Genomic DNA, 18,885 nt, shown 5'->3' with positions numbered 1-18,885 from the left:
GGTCACTTGGGGTACGGAAGAAGGTTCTGCTCAGACCCTGGCAGTGGCTCAGCTGCTCCCACTACTGTTCCATCTGCTGAGCCCACACAAGAGCACCCCATGTGCAGACAGGACACTAATGAGTCCTTGGCTCTTTCTATAGGGAAGGGTCCTTAACATGCTATGCCTACCACTGCCTGATATTCCTGTGCCATTACATTTTTGGACTCAGATCTCTGGAAAGAGCACCCCTCCAGCCATGTGGTGTCCCAGGAAGCCACTTTATGCTCTCAGGGTTGCCTGCTCAGTGCTCCAGGTCCCTAACTGGCTTGTGAGTGACCGAGGCACAATGTACCAACACGACTGCACTTTGAGGAGCCGCCTGTTCAGCATGTCCCTGAGGCAGGAGGGCTTTGGGTTCCCCAGTTCCCCTGTGACAGCAAAGAGGCCATTAAGATATTAATATATCAGCATATCTGCAAGATGCTCTTTTGGTGAATCTTAAAAAGTGGCCATTTCTCATTCTGTTAGAAGGCCTCTGCTCTGGTCACCAAAGCCATCAGTTAGGCACCCGAGGCTCGGTAAATACCATTAGGTCCATGAACCTGTCTCTAGTCTTGCCCTTTCTACACCCCTCCCCCCAGTCTGGAGCAGATGAGAAATGGGCCCAGGTCAGAGAGCAAAAAAGAAGCTGGTAACCTTCTTTTTTCATTCATCTTGCTCAAGTGACTGGGTCCTCTGCAGAATGACAACATAAGCATTAGCTGAGTTTGGAGTGATTATATCGCCTCCATCTTCTAGGATGCTCAGTGATGATTTTTATACACATGACATGATAGCTGGTTCTGTGTAGAGGGTCTCTTTGCAAGATGTTAGCCCTGCAGCCAAAGCCACATGCTTTCTGGTGTTTTCTCCAGGTGGTCTGGGGCTAATTTCTGATTGGGAGAACAAACCTTGGTGGCTCAAGTCATTTTAATGAACGACAGAGTCTCAGATGTACTAGACCAACTTTGGAGCCTTTGATACCACTTCTTTGCTCAGGCATCCTCCATACCCAGCTCATTATAAAACAACAGTGATGCCACTTCAGAGATTTAGTCCTGTCACATTGAATTTAAGGGAAACTTAAATCCCACCAGAATAGGGGCACGGATGATGGCTCAGTGGGTTAAGCATCCAACTCTTGGTTTCAGCTCAGGTCATGATCTCAGGGTTGTGAGACTGAGGCCTGCGTTGAGCCCTGCTTTGGGTTCTGCACTCAGTGGGGAGTCTGCTGGAGATCCTCCCTTTCCCTCTACTCCTTCCTTGCATTCTCTCTCTCTCAAATAAATAAAAAAAAAATAAATCTTAAAAAAATAACACTGGAATAAAGAGTTAAACAATTCTTTTAGCCAGGTAATAACTCACCCCAACGCCCACTCTGTGAAGGTGTCTCCCCTTGTGGGGCCTTTGGTATGTGTGACTTCACCAGCCCTCCCTCTCTGGTGAGCCAGCCTTGTCACCAAACCCCTAAGCCCACCATACCTAGGCCAGGTGCTTCCAGGTGCTTCCTGCCACTCAGGGGGCACCTCCTAGGACTGGGGAGAAGGAGGGAATAGGACGAGAGTGAAAAATGTTGTTAAGGTTGATTAATTGAATTTAAATTAAAAAAGGGAAAATGCATAAACATGGTATAATTTAAATAAGGCAATATTATGTAGTAATAATGATTGATCAATTGCTACACAAAATAGCATGGAGGAAATTTATTTTTTTAAATTTTTAAAAAAGGATTTTATTTATTTATTCATGAGACACAGAAAGAAAGGCAGAGACATAGGCAGAGGAAGAAGGAGACTCCCTGTGGACAGCCTGATGTGGGACTCAAACCCAGGATCCCGGGATCATGACCTGAGCCAAAGGTGGGTGCTCAACCACCGAGCCACCCAGGCATCTAGCATGGAGGAAATTTAAAAGCATAGTATTATAAACAATATTGCAAATATAATATCACAAACATAAGAGACAAGATACAAACATTACATATTGTTTGATTTAAATTCCATAAAAATTTGAAGCTTTTATCCTATTCAACAATACTAGAAAACAGAATAATGGTTATCTTTGGAAACTGAGGAGAGACAAGAAGGCAAATAAAAAGGAATTCTCTTGAGATTCCTCTACAGTTATATTTCTTAACCTACATATTGGTTTTACATGTATGTTCATTTTGTGAAAACTTACCTGAACGCTAAGATTTGTAAACTTTTTTCTATATATTGAAGGCCAATAAAAAGTTAAAATATAAAGCGCCCATTAGCAACTGGGAAAGTATTTGCATTTCCTACTATGGTAGGCATTTTCCTTAATATATAAAGTGTGCCTATGAATATGTAAAAAGAAAACCACCATCAACATCATTTTATCATCACCAATGACATGGGCGGTGTTCATAAAGATGGAAACAAAAAAGTATTCACAAATACTGAAAAAAAAACCTCAATAAAAGATATTTGAAGCCTAGTAGGTATTTGCCACTTTCCCCCAAGACTGGAATAAATTTGGATGAATATCAGCAAGTTAATTATCATATTTGTGAAGAATATGAATTCTGTTTTATGAACTGCATGTCAAAGTTGGAGAACAGCAATTGGGGTGTTCCACTGACACTTGTTTCAACCCTTCCCTTTTATTTTCTTTACCCATTCCCACCTCACCAGCCCCTTGGTGGCTCCTGGCCCAGGTGGTACACAGAGCAAGCATGGGCCTCCCGGAACAGAGGTCTGGGCAGGGCTACACGATGCCGACAAAAGTGTAAGGGAAGAGCCTCCGTGGTCTGGAGATAGTAGATCTTTTCTAGCCTTTATTTGAGACATCTATGGCTACCCAGCACCCCAAACTTCTGGCACAAGAATCCCACACCCCCCTCCCCACACTCACGAGGGAAACCCACCTCCCACCCCTGTAGGTTTTTAGTGGGGGCCACCATTTTCACATTCCATCCTACTGAGTTTGTTGGTTTGGGGGTTTCTGTCACTCGCTACTGGTGTCCCATTCACTACCGGGAGACACACAGCCCAACATAGTCAAACACACAGAGGCTCGTTAATTCCAAGTTTCACTATGTTATAGGCTATGTTAGGCCTGTGGAAATGCCCTAAAAATGCCTTCAGAATTGAAGAAATGGAGCTGAAACTTGACATTTATTGTGAACAAAATGGAATTGGAAACACCTATGACGGCGAATGGTTAAAAGCTGTGGCAAGTAGAAAGCTTTGTTAGCACACATGATGTAGTCTAGCCTTGAAAAGAGACCTTTAGGGATCCCTGGGTGGCTCAGCGGTTTAGCACCTGCCTTCGGCCCAGGGCGTGATCCTGGAGTCCTGGGATCAAGTCCTACGTCAGGCTCCCTGCATGGAGCCTGCTTCTCCCTCTGCCTGTGTCTCTGCCTCTCTCTGTCTTTCATGAATAAATAACAAAATAATAATAATAAAATAATAAAAATAAAATCTTAAAAAAAGAAAAGAGACCTTTAGGTAAAGATTTTCCCATTGGAGAATCCAACACACTGGCTGGATTCTATGCTAAGCACAACTCACACTCTAATTGGACAAACCTCTCTCTTATTGACTTGTGGAGACTATCTCCTTGCTGTGGCTGGGTCCTGGTTGGGGTATGCTCATTGTCCTACTGCTCAGCTTGTCTGCCTGATAATAGCACACACGTCTGGATTCTTAGGCTGCTGTTAGGGTCTCGGATCAAGAGTACCAGAGTACAGAAGGGGCTGCAAGGAAAACCCCTGATCACGTCAGCACAATCGAACCCTGATCCATGTCGTTTGGCAAAGGAGGGAGAATGTTCTGTGAGGAGGGGCAGTTAGATTTTGCAACTTCTAGTTTTCTGATGAGTATTTCAAATCACCACAGCCTCTGCTGCACTGGGCTCTGAGGCTGGCTCAGGTGTGGACACAGGTCCACAATGATACTCAAACCAAGCTGTAATGTCTTTTTTCTTAAAGGCTTAGTGCTTATAGAGGGAAATGAATGTTTATAACAGGTTACATACATCTAGAAAACTTTGTAGAATTGAATCACCTTCCATTTATTGGAGTCTATTTAAAATTTTTTTATTTGTATTGAGATGTAACATTCGGTAAGTAAACAAATCTTAAGGGTACAGCTTGATGAATGTTTACAAATGTATCTACTTATAAAATCCTCAACAAGATCAAAATATAGAACATTTCCAGCATCCCAGAAGTCTCACTCCTAAGATAAACACTCTTTGATAGCTACCAATGCGTATAAGTTTAACCTGTTCTTGACCATCATATAAGCGGAATCCAACGGGAGGGACTCTTGTGTATGAATACAGTGTCTGTAGTGCCCTGTCTTGCTCCCAGCTAGCCCTTCATTCTGGAAGATTATCTTTTTATTCATTTGTTGAAATACCCTCAGAGGATAAGTAAATTCTTTGATATCCAAACCAAGACTGATGTCCGGAAGAAAGTAGGTCTTTTTTCTTCTATGATTTCCACCCTCTCTCTGGAGATCACTAGCAGAGTGAGTGTACCTTCTTTTCACAGATGCTTTCTCTCTTCCTCCCCCCGAATGACAACCACATTGCAGTGTGGCATAGTAAATTCAACCCTTGCGCACTTCTGATTGTTGTAGGATTGTTTTTTTAACAAGGGCTTTAGAATGCATTTATTGTAGTCCATTGTCTTTTCAGATGAGGAAACATTGGTTCAGCATCACCCATGAATGGAGTTGGTCACAGTATGTGAGAGGATTTGAAAGTCAATGAAAACGGACCCCCTAAGTATGTCCTGACCTACGCCAGATTTTTCCTCAATTTGTGTTTCTTTTGAGTGAGACAAAAAAACCTCTTTTATTATGTAAATATAATCTGTGGTAAATATCTAAGTCAATTTTCTATTGCATACAATACTGCAGACAATAGAAATTATCATATTATTTAGCTAGTAATTAAGCGAGTTCCTGAGAGAAGGATATCAAGTTGAAGTGAAGAGATTATTGATGACTGCATGAAACTTGGCTGATGTTTGGCAGCCAGGAGACTGTAAGAGAGCACAGAATGCGGAGAGAACCAACAGGTATGGAAGGCGTGTGTAGCAATCATTTTTACCGAGGGCCATTGTTTCCCCTCCCTCTGCAGTTGGTGGTGATGGCAGACAGGACCAGGGACAGAATAATAAATGAGCAGGAAACCCACTTTTTAACTTGTCAATCACTGTGTCCACCAAGTACATGGAATTGGATTAGGGGCAATAGAATTGACCATTTTTATTACAGAAGCTCAGTAGGGCTTTGGCATTTGACAGGTAGGTGTTTGCATCTGTGCAGAATAATTGAACCTACAACCCCAAGATCTAGAGTCGTGTACTCTACCAACTAAGCCAGCCAGGTTCCCCAAGGATTTTTAAGTTTAATGCTATAAGAAGTAATGATTCTCTGTAGTGAAGATCTTGAAGACCAATAAAATTTCATCTCCAATGAATGTTGGCCTAGAAAGTATGGAGGGAAGAGCCCTGGGAGCAATGGGTGCAGAGGAAGAAGCCCGGATTTACCTCTCAGCTCTGTCCCTGGCATTGAACAACTTACCTCACTTTACTGAACCTCACTTTCCTCACCTAGAAAACAATGTCTGACAGCAGCAGATTTTACAGAGTAAGATGGCGTCTGTATTGTCAGCTTTCCCCTGGTGAAACAGAACCAGTAGATTATGTATGTATGTATGTGTTTATCTATAAATAAAATTATAAAAGTTTGAGCTTCCTCAGCTATCATCAAAACCCATTGTGTGGGCGGCATCCCCCTGGGCCCCTTAGCATCATCCTTGTGGGTGCTGGGAGGCAAGAGGAACTGATACAGACAGGGAGTACATGCAGCCTACTCTGCCTTGAGCGATGAAGTCCTTTGTCTCTGACCCAGGAATCCTGTGTCTTTTGCCAGCATCTCTGAAGCTGTAAGGCTAAATTATTAGTTTGTGAGGAGGGCAGAATTTTAGATCCTTCACAGTTTTTGACAATAACCATAATCTTAAAGTTGATATGTATCATTCTCATGCATATTCTGGTAAATTTCCTACTATATATGAATCTACAGCTAATGCAAACAATTGTTTGATGTATCTTCAATTACAGGTAAATAATATTAACCTCTACAAATCATCTGCCGTATATTTAACAACAAATGATTTAAAATTATATTCATATTTATAAACCTAGATACAGTGAATTCATTTCAATAGTTCTATCATCATTTATCAACATAGTTTTCAATTTTATGAACAAATCTTACTTTATTTGTCACTCTGGTACCTAGGACAGTTAATCTCTACTTGCTTTCTGTTATAAATAGTGCTGCAGTGAACATCCTTGTGTATGTCTCTTGTACACATGTATGAGAGTGTCTATAGGACGAACTCCCAAGTGTGGCTCCTCAATTTGGAGTATGTGCAGCTCAACTTTGTTTATTATTAAATTATCCTCTAGATTGGTTGTATCAATTTACAATCCAGTAGTAATATATAAAATTCCAACTCTGCCAACATCCTATATTACTGAGCTGTTAGTATGATTCGATTTGAATGGCATACAATTTTATCTGGTTGTCTTGGTTTTCATGTTTTTGATGAATATTATTGCATAGCATGATGGCTCTCTCAAATATGAAAAACTGTTTTATTTCTTGTGTCTGTAATTCTTATGAGTAGTTTACCTTTCCTTACAGGTTCTAGATATATATTTTTTTGTTGTTGGTAGAGTTGAGTCTACTGTATAGCTAATGACACTTAGCCTTAGGACCCCTTGTTTATATAAGCCTCTTCCAATGCCCCAGGAGGGAGCATAGTGATATGTTCATACGATTGTATGTTTTTGTAAAATTTACAAAAGTAAGATATTTTTATGCCATTTGGTTAAGGCCATTTTTTCTTTTTTTTTTTTTAAGGCCATTTTTTTCTTTTCACCCACTTCTGTAACACCTCTCTTTGTGTTGAGCAGTATTTGATATTTCTGGAATCTGACTAAAGGGAAACTGAGCTGGAAACACATTTAATTTGGATTTAGTGAAATATGTGTATGAGGTTCTCAGTTATTCCTATGTTTTTGCTGGCCCCTTGTAATAGACATGGTATCCAGCCAGACTCTTACTGCTCGTGACATGAAAATGCAGGGCCAGAGACTGTACTGTGATACAAACATGTCCTATGGCACCTGGCTAATGGAGGAGAAACAAGATCAAAATGTAGGGACTCAGAAGCCGCTATGTGGAAATTGTATCCAATCACCTGTGTACGGATCTATAAGTAGAAGGACTTGGTGATCATTGACACCTAATCGAAATGGAAATTCTCTCCTGCCAGGAATATACTCAATAAAGCATAAAAAATAATCATAAATGCACCATACTCTTTCTTTTTTGACAAAAGTTATATAAAATGGAATGTATTAGAGTTTCTGTGTTGGTAAGGCACAAACCTGTAGCAGTAATACAAATATACAAATAGCGGGTATATGTGTAAAGGCTCAGCTGTAAAAGAGACTTGACACGAGTTTTCCAAAATTTGACAATTCTAGAAATTTCCATGAAATTAAAAATAGCTAGTTGTAAAGAGGAAAGAAACTACTCTAAAATATTAGTACCAGCTCTCTGTCAAACAAAAAACAAACCCACCATACCATTTTGATCAGTTAGTTATGTGAGTTATTGTTCGCATTTCTCTATAGAAAAAATGATTGTATGAAGAGGTGATCAAAGTATATAGCTTAAAAAGTATAGGCAGTTAATATAAATATTATGCCATTTCTGGCAGCCTAGAATTGAGGTGGTAGCCTAGGGCTGCTGTAACAAAGCATCACACACAAGGTGGCTTCCAACAATAGAAATTTGTTCTCTCACAGTTTTGGAGGCTGGAAGTCTGAAATCAAGGTTTTGGTAGGGCCATGCTCTCCTAGAAGTTTCTGGGGAGGATCCTTCCTTGCCTGATCCTACCTTGTAGTGGTTGACAGCAATTACTGGTGTTCCTTGGGCTTGTAGGCACCTCACTCTGATGTCTGCCCCTGTCATCACATGGTGTTCTTCCTGTGTGTGTGTGTCTGTCTGTATTTCTCTTTCCTCTTCTTATAAGGACACCAGCCACTGGAGTTGAGCCCACCCCAATCAATATCATCTCATCTTATCTAATTACATCTGCAAAGATCTTTTTCCAAATAAAGTCACATTCTGAGGTCCCAGGTGGACAGGAATTTTTCAGGGACACTACTGACCCAATACAGGGTCTAAGCAAACTTTCATGTGTAACTTCTGGGAAGTGTTCTTAAAGGGAGAGGGTGAGAACTTCTCAGTCCTTCTTTTGGTGACTAGAATGCAGATGTAGTAACTGGACCTTGACAGTTATCTTGATCCATGAAATGGAAAGCCACAATTTGAGAATGATGGAAGAGCAAGGCGAAAGGATTCTGAGTTCACCAACTTCTTTGAAACCCTCATATCAGCCCCAGACCTCTTTCTTCAGGGCTTTGTCTACATAAGAAAAAAAATAACCTTCTATCTTAAGTCAGTTATTGTTGGTTCTGTGTTATTTGCAGCAGCAAAATCTATTTCTAATTTTACAATAGCTTGTTATTTTTAAGAATTTTAAATCACTTCAACGATACTTTTGTGCTCTTCCTGATCTTGGGTTCTTGGAGACTAATTCTCCAGCTTATTGAGTCACTGTCTTGTGTTTATGACAGACTTCTTATGTATTTGTACTTTGATTGGTTTGAGTTGTGAGAGTGTTTTTTTCAAAAAGGTTTACATTTGCTTCTTTCTCTACATCTGGCTCATCCCCAGCTGTTCTGGTTACTACTTCCACTTCAAGCCTAGTGGCATGAAACGACCACCATTCATAATGCATATGGCTTCTGTGGGATAGGAATTCAAAATGGACAGAGCAAGGATGGCTGGTCTCTGCTCCACAATATCTGGAATCTCAGCTGAAAAGAACCAAAGGCTGGGTGCTGAATCATCTGAAGGCTTGTGAATCATGGGTCTGGTAGGTGCTCTGGCTGTAGGCTGGGACCTCAGCTGGAATTGTTGGCTGGAATGCCTACATATGGCCTTTGCAAGTAACTGCTTGGGCTCAAGGCACAGTGGTTGAACATGAACGAACATCCTGAAAGAACCAGGAAGAAGCTGGTTAAAAGAGTTGTGGTTACAGTAAAAACAGCAGTGGGTGCCAGGGACTGAGGGGAGAGAGGGATGAAAAAGGGGAGCATAGAGAATTTATAGGATGGTGAATAGTATCTTTATAGTATATTTAGGGCAGATAGGATCTGTATGGACACTGTAACAATGGATATGTGTCATCCATTTGTCCAACGCATGGAATGGACACCACCAAGTGTGAACCCTAATGTGAACTGTGGAGTAGGGGTGCATATGATGTGTCAGTGTAGTTTCATCAATCGTAACAACTCTGGTGGGAGACAGTTATAATGGGAAGGCTATGCATGTGTGAAGGCATAGGGATATGGGACATCTCTGTAGCTTCCTCTCAATGTTTCTGTGAACTAAAACTACTCTAATAAATAAGGCTCTTTAGGGGTGCCTGGATGGCTCAGTTGGTTAAGCATCCAACTTAATTTCAGCTCAAATCATGATCTCAGAGTCATGAAATTGAGCCCTGTCATGGGCTCTACACTGGTTATGGGGCCTGCTTGGGATTCTCTCTCTCCCTCTGACCCTACTCCCACTCCCTCATGCATGCATGCGCACTCTCTCAAAAAAGAATAGTCTGTTTTAAAAAAAATACTATCTTGCCTTTAATGGCCTGGCCTTGGAAGTCACAGCATCATTTTTGTCCTAGTCCCAACCAATCCAGATTTCAGGGGGAGGGAATGTGGACTCTACCTTTTGATAGTAGGGATGCCAAAGCCATACTGGGAGAAGAGAATGTGACATAGGAAATGTTCATTGTTGAAAAACACATCTGCCACAGTAGTCCAGTTTTGATTTTAATACTACTTTTGCAACTTGGGGTTTGCTTGTTCCCAAATGTTAAACCAATGCTAAGTCTAGAGTCTCAGGTCCAAGGTTTTAGACTAACCAACCCTAAATCCAATGTCTCAGTTCAAAGTTTTCAACTCTGAAGGGAGAAATTTTCTCCCACTCAGAGCCCAAAGATGGATAGTGTTCCATGTAATTCTTCCTATACCAGTTGGGACTCTCCCAAGTTCCTCTGTTATGGACAATGTTGCCTTTTAATTTTTTTAGGCATCTCTCCCACACTGGATGAAGCTCCCCCAGAACGGCAGCTGTATTTCTTTTTTTTTTTTAAAGATTTTATTTATTTATCCATGATAGAGACAGAGAGAGACAGAGAGAGAGAGAGAGAGAGAGAGAGAGAGAGAGAGGCAGAGACATAGGCAGAGGGAGAAGCAGGCTCCATGCTGGGAGCCCGATGCAAGGCTGGATCCAGGGACTCCAGGATCGCGCCCTGGGCCAAAGGCAGGCTCTAAACTGCTGAGCCACCCAGGGATCCCCAATCTTTGTATTTCTAACAATGAACATAAACACCCGTTTGTGGGCTCAGAGTGTTTCTGAATGGAAATGAGCTCTCTTTCTTCTATTTTGACCTCTTGTTTTTGTTAAGTATCCATTCATTCCTGCTCACTTCATTATTTTATTTTGGTATATATTTTTTAAGTTATTCGTTGTTTAAAGATTACCTGACGTTCCTGGAGATAAAGGCCTGTAGATATCCAATAAATTAATAATGTTATGAGTTTAGCATTTATATGATTCTGTATATTTGCTAAGCAGCAAGCATAAATATTTCAGTACAATGCACTTAAAACGTAGCAGTGTAGATGAGCATCTCCCTGGTTCCATGCCCCTGTGGGGTGATGCTTCCATTCCTGCTCTATGCACATTTAAAAGAAAATACAATTCATTTTTTTAAAAAAAATTTAATTTATTTATGATAGTCACATGAGAGAGAGAGAGGCAGAGACATAGGCAGAGGGAGAAGCAGGCTCCATGCACCGGGAGCCCGATGTGGGATTCGATCCCAGGTCTCCAGGATCACGCCCTGGGCCAAAGGCAGGCGCCAAACCGCTGCGCCACCCAGGGATCCCAGAAAATATAATTCCATACCTCCATCCTACAGTGTATCCCTTATGGACATTGAGAATCCTTTAAAAAGGTTGTGGCCTCCAAAAGTGTGCTAGGTTTGGAGGCTTATAGCTGTTCCCCTCAGTCCTGGCTGAGCACTATATGTTACCATGTCAGCAAAGCTTTGGGTCCGTTTTTTTCTGATGCAATTTGTGGATCTAATTCATGAAGAGTAGGGGATAAATGAAGTTAGGAGAAATAGGCCATGGAGAAAGTGTATTTAAAATAAAATTTTATGGGGTGACTCAGTGGCTCAGAAGGTTAAGCATCTGACTCGATCTCAGCTCAGGTCTTGATTTTAGGATCATGAGTTTAAGCCCAGCATGGAGCCTACTTATAAAATAATAAAATAAAATAAAATAAAATATAAAATAAATAAAATAAATTTTTATGATCACTAATAGTATACTTACTATTATTTATGGCAGAAGCTTTTCAACAATTCCAAGAATATCTCTTCTGTGCATCTTTTCAACCCCTCAGCAAATGTTCCCCATGTGTCCTCATGGGGATGACCCAGAATTCTCCATGCTAATGGGGAGCCTGGGAGAGTTTTACAAATTAGTCTCCCAATCTCACTCCAGTCACAGTTTCATCTTTTGCCTCCTCCCCACAATCCAACTATTTTGTAGGTTGCTTGCTTAAGCAGCAAACATTGGCTTATTGGAACCCTGTCACCTTTTTTTACATTTAATAATGTGAATAGTAACAAGAATAATGAGGGATATTTATACCAAGCTTTGGAGTTTACAGCACATTTACACATTATCTCATGAATTAGATGTGACAGATCCATGAAGGATTGTCTGGAAACGCTGCTGTCATTCAGATACTTGTCACCATATTCCTGGGCTGTGGCCACTGATCCCACTCTGCACCTTCCTGGCACCCTATAATGCTGGCAGCACTGTTTTCTCTCTGGATTGTGTCACCCCTCCGCTCAGAAATCTTCAAGGACCCACAGTAGCTGATGTAATTATAGAGGTCACATTCCATAGCCTGCTGTTTAAAATATTCCAAAATCGAGCTTGCCATACAATTCCGGTCTAATCTCCCATTATTCTTTTGCATAGAATTTATGCTCCACCCCATCTACTATTATCCTGTCCACATCTTATTTTGGCTTTTACTGTTCTCTTTATGTGAGACTGTCTCCTTTCAACCTTTCCTATTAAAACTCTAACTTTAAATGTTCAGCACTAAATCCATCCTGGAATTTTCTCTGATGACCAAACAGATGTTTCCCTCATTAGCTTCTTATCCCACATTGTTTGTATGATCCCTATTACTGATTAAAAAAAAAAAAAAACTGGTTAATTTTAAATGTATCTAATTTTCCTTTCTGCATATGTAGGTCTGTGTCTTTGTTAAGGACCTGGATGCTGCAGCAGGTAAAACTCTGAATCTCAGTGGTTTTATACAAGACTGTAGCTGTCACTCATGTGATCTTCCCATGTGGCTTCCCAGTTGGAAGAAGCCATTTTGCTTCACAAGGGGTGTGGATACAGAGAGGAGTGACAAATTTGGCTCATTTTTGTACCCATTCTACTGCAGTGAGTGCACTCCACATCAAGAAATGTAGGAATGAGGACCATCCAAGGCCTTGGCATTTTGCAACTAACTGAGGCTTCATCTCTTGTTTTTGGGATCAAATTTTCTCTGTTCCAAGGAAGGGCTTTGCTCTAAACCGTATGGCAACTACTTCCTATTGCAGTTTTTCGTAGGAAATGACTAAAATGATGACACGGTGGTAACTCCACTTAAAAAATAAAGTCCTGGAGGGATGCCTGGGTGGCTCAGTCGTGGAGCATCTGCCTTCAGCTCAGGGCTTGATCCCGAGGTCTGGGGATTGTGTCCTACATGGGGCTCCCTGCAGGGAGCCTGTTTCTCCCTCTGCCTATGTCTCTGCCTCTTTTTCTGTGTCTCTCATGAATAAATAAATAAAATCTTAAAAAAAATAAAGTCCTGGGAATGAAAAGGCATGGGGCTCACAGTGTGGTGATTCAGGTGCTCAGAGGCGGTTTGTGATACCTCTGCTTGTAGGCACTCAAACCCTACCATGGGGATGGGTGGCTTTCTTCTTGTCAGGCTACTCTGGGATGGGCAAGAGTTATATCATCTTGATGTATCCGAGTTATAACCGTAATGGGCTCTTCTAGAGACACCTGGACCTCTTTCTTGTAACAACAAGAATCTACTAACAGTTCAATCTTGATAATTTAACCCTAATCCATTACAGATCCCCTGTGTTACTGGGAAGAATGTTATTTATCCGTCAGTTCATTGTCTTGTGACCTTCAGATGCACCTTAATTGGCATGAACCATGCAAAGGACTGAGGCTTTTTGATCTCGAATGGAGAACAGCTTCAGGGCTAGGCCTTGGACAGGGATTAGTTGAATAAAACATGGTGTGCCAACCCTCAAAAAGGCCACTTGGAAAATCTGCTGACAAAGCAAAGCTGAGTTTATTACTTGTTGCAGTAAAAGAATAACATGTCACCTTGACAGAGTCTTAATAGTCTTAGGAAAAAAAAAAAGATAAGGATGAATGTTTATAGGATTTGAGGGTCTGATTTAAGGTGGGCATTTCAATGATGATATTTGATCAGGAATGGACAAAGCCCATGATATAACAGTTTAAGATTGGTGGAAACAGTGACGTGAGGCTTTTGAAGCAGGTCTTTTTTTTTTTTTAAGATTTTATTTATTTTTTCATGAGAAACACACAGAGAGAGGCAGAGACATAGACAGAGGGAGAAGCAGGCTCTTCATAGGGAGCCCAATGTGGGACTCAATCCCAGGACCTTGGGATCATGCCCTGAATAGAAGGCAGACACTCAACGGCTGAGCCACCCAGGTGTCCCGTTGAAGCAGATCTTGATGAATAAATAATTTAATAAGCAAGTGGTTTGTTTAGTTGCCTGAGAAAGGGACTATTTGAGTAATGCATTATTCAGATGCATGGATTTTTAGGACGTTACTGAAGCAAACAATACTGTAATTTGCCACTTCATTATCCTGGAAAAGAATATCCTGGAATAGTAAAGTCATGTTAATGTGGACAGTCTTAGGCCTTCATCCTGTCATGCTGTGGGGTTGTAGGCAGGATGTTCTCCAGAATAGTAAGACTTATTGAGTATTGAATCTGTGCCAAATATGGGGCATCTGAATGGGAGAAAGATTGAACAAATGGATCTGGTACTACTGGTCATCAAAAGAAGACCTCTCTTTAGGTAAGCTGTACTGAATTCTAAAGTAAATGCAAACTACTAAAAAGAAGGTGAAATACATATGGTTTGCAAATGCACATCTGCTTAAATACCTCGGATTTCAACTAAATGCAGTACCGTGCACTAAATGCTCACTGGGCACTGGCTCTGCCAGGTACAGGTGCTGGTGACACTGAGCTGATGAAACCCCCCTCCTGTTCATGTGGACGGAGACAGGCACACTGTGAACGTGGAGCTCTGCCCATCGTGGTGAGCACGGAGGCCACAGTAACGACTTCTGGGGCGGATCAGGAAGCCTTCATCCATGCAGGAGCTGATTCTGTGTCTGAGGGTTAAGAGTCATCCCTATTTCTCTAGCCACTAGATGGACAACTCAGCCTGAATATCAACCATCATGTTGGTCATACGTTCTAATCTCTGGAGAAGATGGGAGTGCTTCCCAAAGAGCAAAGCCCCGGCCAAGGACAGACTGGGCTCCTCAAGGGATCTCTGAGAAGGGACTTGAGCTTCTACTGGGAGGAGTAAAGGAGTTAGAAAGGGAACAAGATTTGGGCCAGTGCTATCACCAAACAATCCCTCAAGGACTTACTGTAGCAAGAACCCAGTCAGGTGATCTATGTGGAGTGATCTGTGATCATTTTTGCAGTTAGTCTATTTACTACCTTAGATTGTTATTTACCTTTGAATGAGTACACCCTGTCGTCCTGACTACTCTGTAATCTCTTTATAGATAGGGATCATCTCTTTGTGTTTCAAACGGCCCATCAGCATGCCCTGCACATAGAAAGTTTCAAAACTTGGGGCCTCTGGATCCAGCTGGAAAGGCACTTCTTTTTTTTTTTTTTGGAAAGGCACTTCTTGGTATGAGAACCCTCAGCTGGAGAACCAGAAGCTTGCTCCAGATTTGCTATCTGCCAATGAGCTTCATGTCATTGGGCAGCTGCTTCAGCTTCCCCTGCATGGGGCTTTGGGATGGTCCCAGCTCTCCTCAGCTGCCAGGCATTGGGCGAGGTGAGCCAGCTGCTTGTTTGGCTGGGGCTCTTCCATGGTCCAGGATGATGCCTCTTAGCACGGAGCAAAGGGGCAATTTAATATATGGCACTCCAGTGTTCCAGATGCAAGATTGCCCCCAGCTGGGATCTATGTGGGCAAATTCAAGACTGAAGCCAAGACATGGATCCAGCAAATGTGTCCAGTGATAGCATGGGCAATATTCTATGGGGAATATAAGAAGAGCTGGTGGTTGGCTAATGAGAGGAAGAGATATGTGAAGCTAGGGTGATTGATAAGTTGAAATTGGGCTTGACTATATTTCACACCTTTAGTTCCTGAGCCTGTGAGAAAGGACAGAGTATAGTTACCTTTCATGCAACCTTAATACTGAATATCCTCATATTCAGTCATGCCCTATGGGAACGCCAGAAGTTGGCTATGGCCACACTATCTACTTTCTTCCCCCTTTGTTGCCCACTCTCCCTTTTTAGAAAAGGGATTCTAAATTCTAAATTCTTTTGGATTCCTATATCTCTGGTCACTGAGGAAAGGGCCCTAGTTATATACATCATGGCCCTCTTATTTCTAAATTATCTCTAAAATGAAGCAGAATAAAACTGAGATTCTCTACAACCCCTGGAGTCATTACCTGAACCTTCCCTGTTGGCATGTGTTACTTTTCCCTACCTCACACATTTGACACACATCAGCTTTTGTGACCCAAAATAGGCTCTCACAACTTGTAAAAGTTAGTATTTTTGAGAGAAAAAGGTATTTGATTTGGAAAGACCAGAAGAACCAGGGTATCACCACCTGTGTAATAAACAGTAGACAGGAAGGACAGGTAAGGACACACGTGTAGAGCAGACTAGTGTTCTCAGGTGAAATAAATGTTGGCTGGGCAAAAAAGAGGCATGGTCGGGATCTCTGAGAGCCAGAACCATATATCCTGCCCCTCACACAGTGCTGAAACTCTAAGGGGGGCTTGTTAGAACCCTCAAATAAGTTTTAGGAAATATGAACCTGATTAGCATGTGAGCCAATGAACTCTTCTGCCTCAGATGGCATCAGAAGGTGTCCTTGGTCCTGACAGTCCTGCAGGTGACTGGCAAAGGGCTTGGCATGGTGTAAACCCATTTCCTTTACTGATGAAAATGCTCTTCATGAATACGGGTGAATCACACATGCTTTGACTCCTTTACTCCCAGGGGAGTTGAGAACCTTGACAGCGATGTTTATAGAAGATGCTCCTTCACCTCCACTGTTCTTCCTGATCCAAGCTAGGCTCTTGGCCCTTTCTTTCCCAGGAATCTGGAATGAGTCTTCAGATTCCAGTTGTTTCAGCTGGTCTTTCAATGGAAGAGATATGACCCTGGTTCCTGAGGAAGGGCCACCTTCTTGCGTTGGGTCCTCTATGTAGAGGGGAAGAAAAATCCAGGCAGCTAGGAGAGGAGCAGAGGGACAGAGAGAAGATGAGGCAGGAAATGGAGTGCTGGAAAACCCAAGGCTGCTAAAAGAATTTCCTATTTGTTCTAGCAATAGTCTGTCTCCCAGCCTCTGAGAGGTAGGAGCCTAACTTCAGTAAGTACTGGTTAGCAAACCAGATGAGCGTCACATGGACCAACCTCCCCTTCCATCTTTTCATGGACCAACCTCCCCGTCCATCTTTTCATCATTTTTCATTTCCCCGACTCTCCTGGACTCTGGCTCACCCTCCTCTCCTATTCCTTCAGACTCTGTTTACACTATCCAGCTTCCTCTGTGCAAGTCGAGGTGGAATTCATTTCATGCTGGATTCTTCCCTTTTGCCGATTCGGCCATCCCTACTCCTTCAACTAGTGTCTGCCTTTGCTCACCTTTGACACCTCTCTATGGGTGCTGCCTAAGACTCTTGGCATTTTTGACAGTGGCACCAGGTCAACTGCTGGCAGCAGTCTACATCAAATGCCATCAAGCCAAGTTTGCACATCTTTTATTTGCATGATCAATTAAAAAAAACTATTTGCAGGCTTTAGTCTCATGTCTTAGAAGTCTATTGAATTTTAGCCTGTTGAATTATTTCTGAACGAAATTATGCCACATAATGCATTATTAGTCTCCCCCAGCTTATGCAGTATGAAATTCGATCGGCACACCTTAAGAGTCTTCTTCCCATGAATTAATAGAAATATTCACAGAATTCAGACTGTGAGAGTCGTAACTACCAGAAACCACTTTCCTGGATATGAGACAATTTCTATCTTAATCTCAGTTCACTAGGAAACAGAATTAAACCTTCCCAACCCCAATCCTTGGGATTAAGTAAAGTCCACAGTGTTATTATTAAGGGTTTGAGGAAGTCTTGTGTGAGTGTTCCCCATTTTGTCCCCATACACAATACACACCAGGTGCTCCTGAGGCTTTGGAGCAGCAGGAGGACCACAAACAACCATCAGACATACCTCTAGTTAAATTCACTTTAGTTTTTTTCTTTGAGTGTTTGTTTCTAGTTGGGTCTTGGGGTTCTGTCCTGCCCTTCTTTTTTGTCTGCCCATGCAGGTCACCTTGATGCCTGGCGTCTCCTGGAGATTTCTGGGCATGGATTTAATTACTATCACGTTCTGTCTCTCAGCAGTCTTGGTTTTAATGCTCAGAACTCTCTGTAGGGGCTTGAGGAGCCCAGAGGAGATCACACTGCTCATGTTTTCCGTGTCTCCTCTGCCCTTTGTCCATTTATTCATCCCGGGAGCCTATGGTAGAGGGACTCTGGATTCAGGTGGGCAGGGGAAATCACCGAGGGCAACTGCAAAGGTCTGCAGGGAGTGGGAGAGTAGTGGCCACACCGACTTTGCCCTGGTGAGGACTTGGGGGGCAGGCTTGGGTTTTCTGCCTCTGGGTATGTATGCTCGGCCTCCTGAAATCAGCCGTGTGACCCAGAACTCTGCACAGTGCCTCACCCCGGTCTCCGTGCAGCACTGGGCAGCCCTGGGCTCGGGAGCCTGCCAGTCTGCACCTGCGGCCCTGGACTGCGAATGCCTGCAGATCCCTCCTCCAGCGGCCCCTGCCTCTTTCCCGTTGCAACCTCGAGGCTCGACACTAGGTGGCAGCAAAGCGCCGACCCAGCTGCACAGGTCCGTCTTCTGCCGCAGAACTTAAAAAAAAAAAAAAAAAAAAAAAAAAAGTGGTACTGCAGATTTTCCTTTTAGAGAAAGACCTACCCATGCAAGACGAGCAGCTCTCAAGACAGCCATAGGGATAAATGAAACGTCGTCAGAACAAAAGCTGCCTTCTGAATAGGATAGGCAAACCAAACCAACCAACCCCCAAGCAGGCCATAGTTTATGAAACACCTCTGAGGACAATACAATGCCACTTTGGTCCTGCTGCTCCCGAGCTGACCACTGATACTGGACGTGTGCAAGGAGCCAGAGCTTGGGATTTTCTTTCTCCTGGCAGCTTGGCAGTTAACATGTGAAAGTTTCATGAAAATGTGTCAGCTGTAGAGGAGGCAGTTCTGCATGCTTTGATGATGTCCGCCTTC

This window comes from Nyctereutes procyonoides, unplaced genomic scaffold (assembly GCF_905146905.1).
Source record: "Nyctereutes procyonoides isolate TBG_1078 unplaced genomic scaffold, NYPRO_anot_genome, whole genome shotgun sequence".
NCBI lineage: Eukaryota > Metazoa > Chordata > Mammalia > Carnivora > Canidae > Nyctereutes > Nyctereutes procyonoides.
This window is presented reverse-complemented; position numbering follows the sequence as displayed.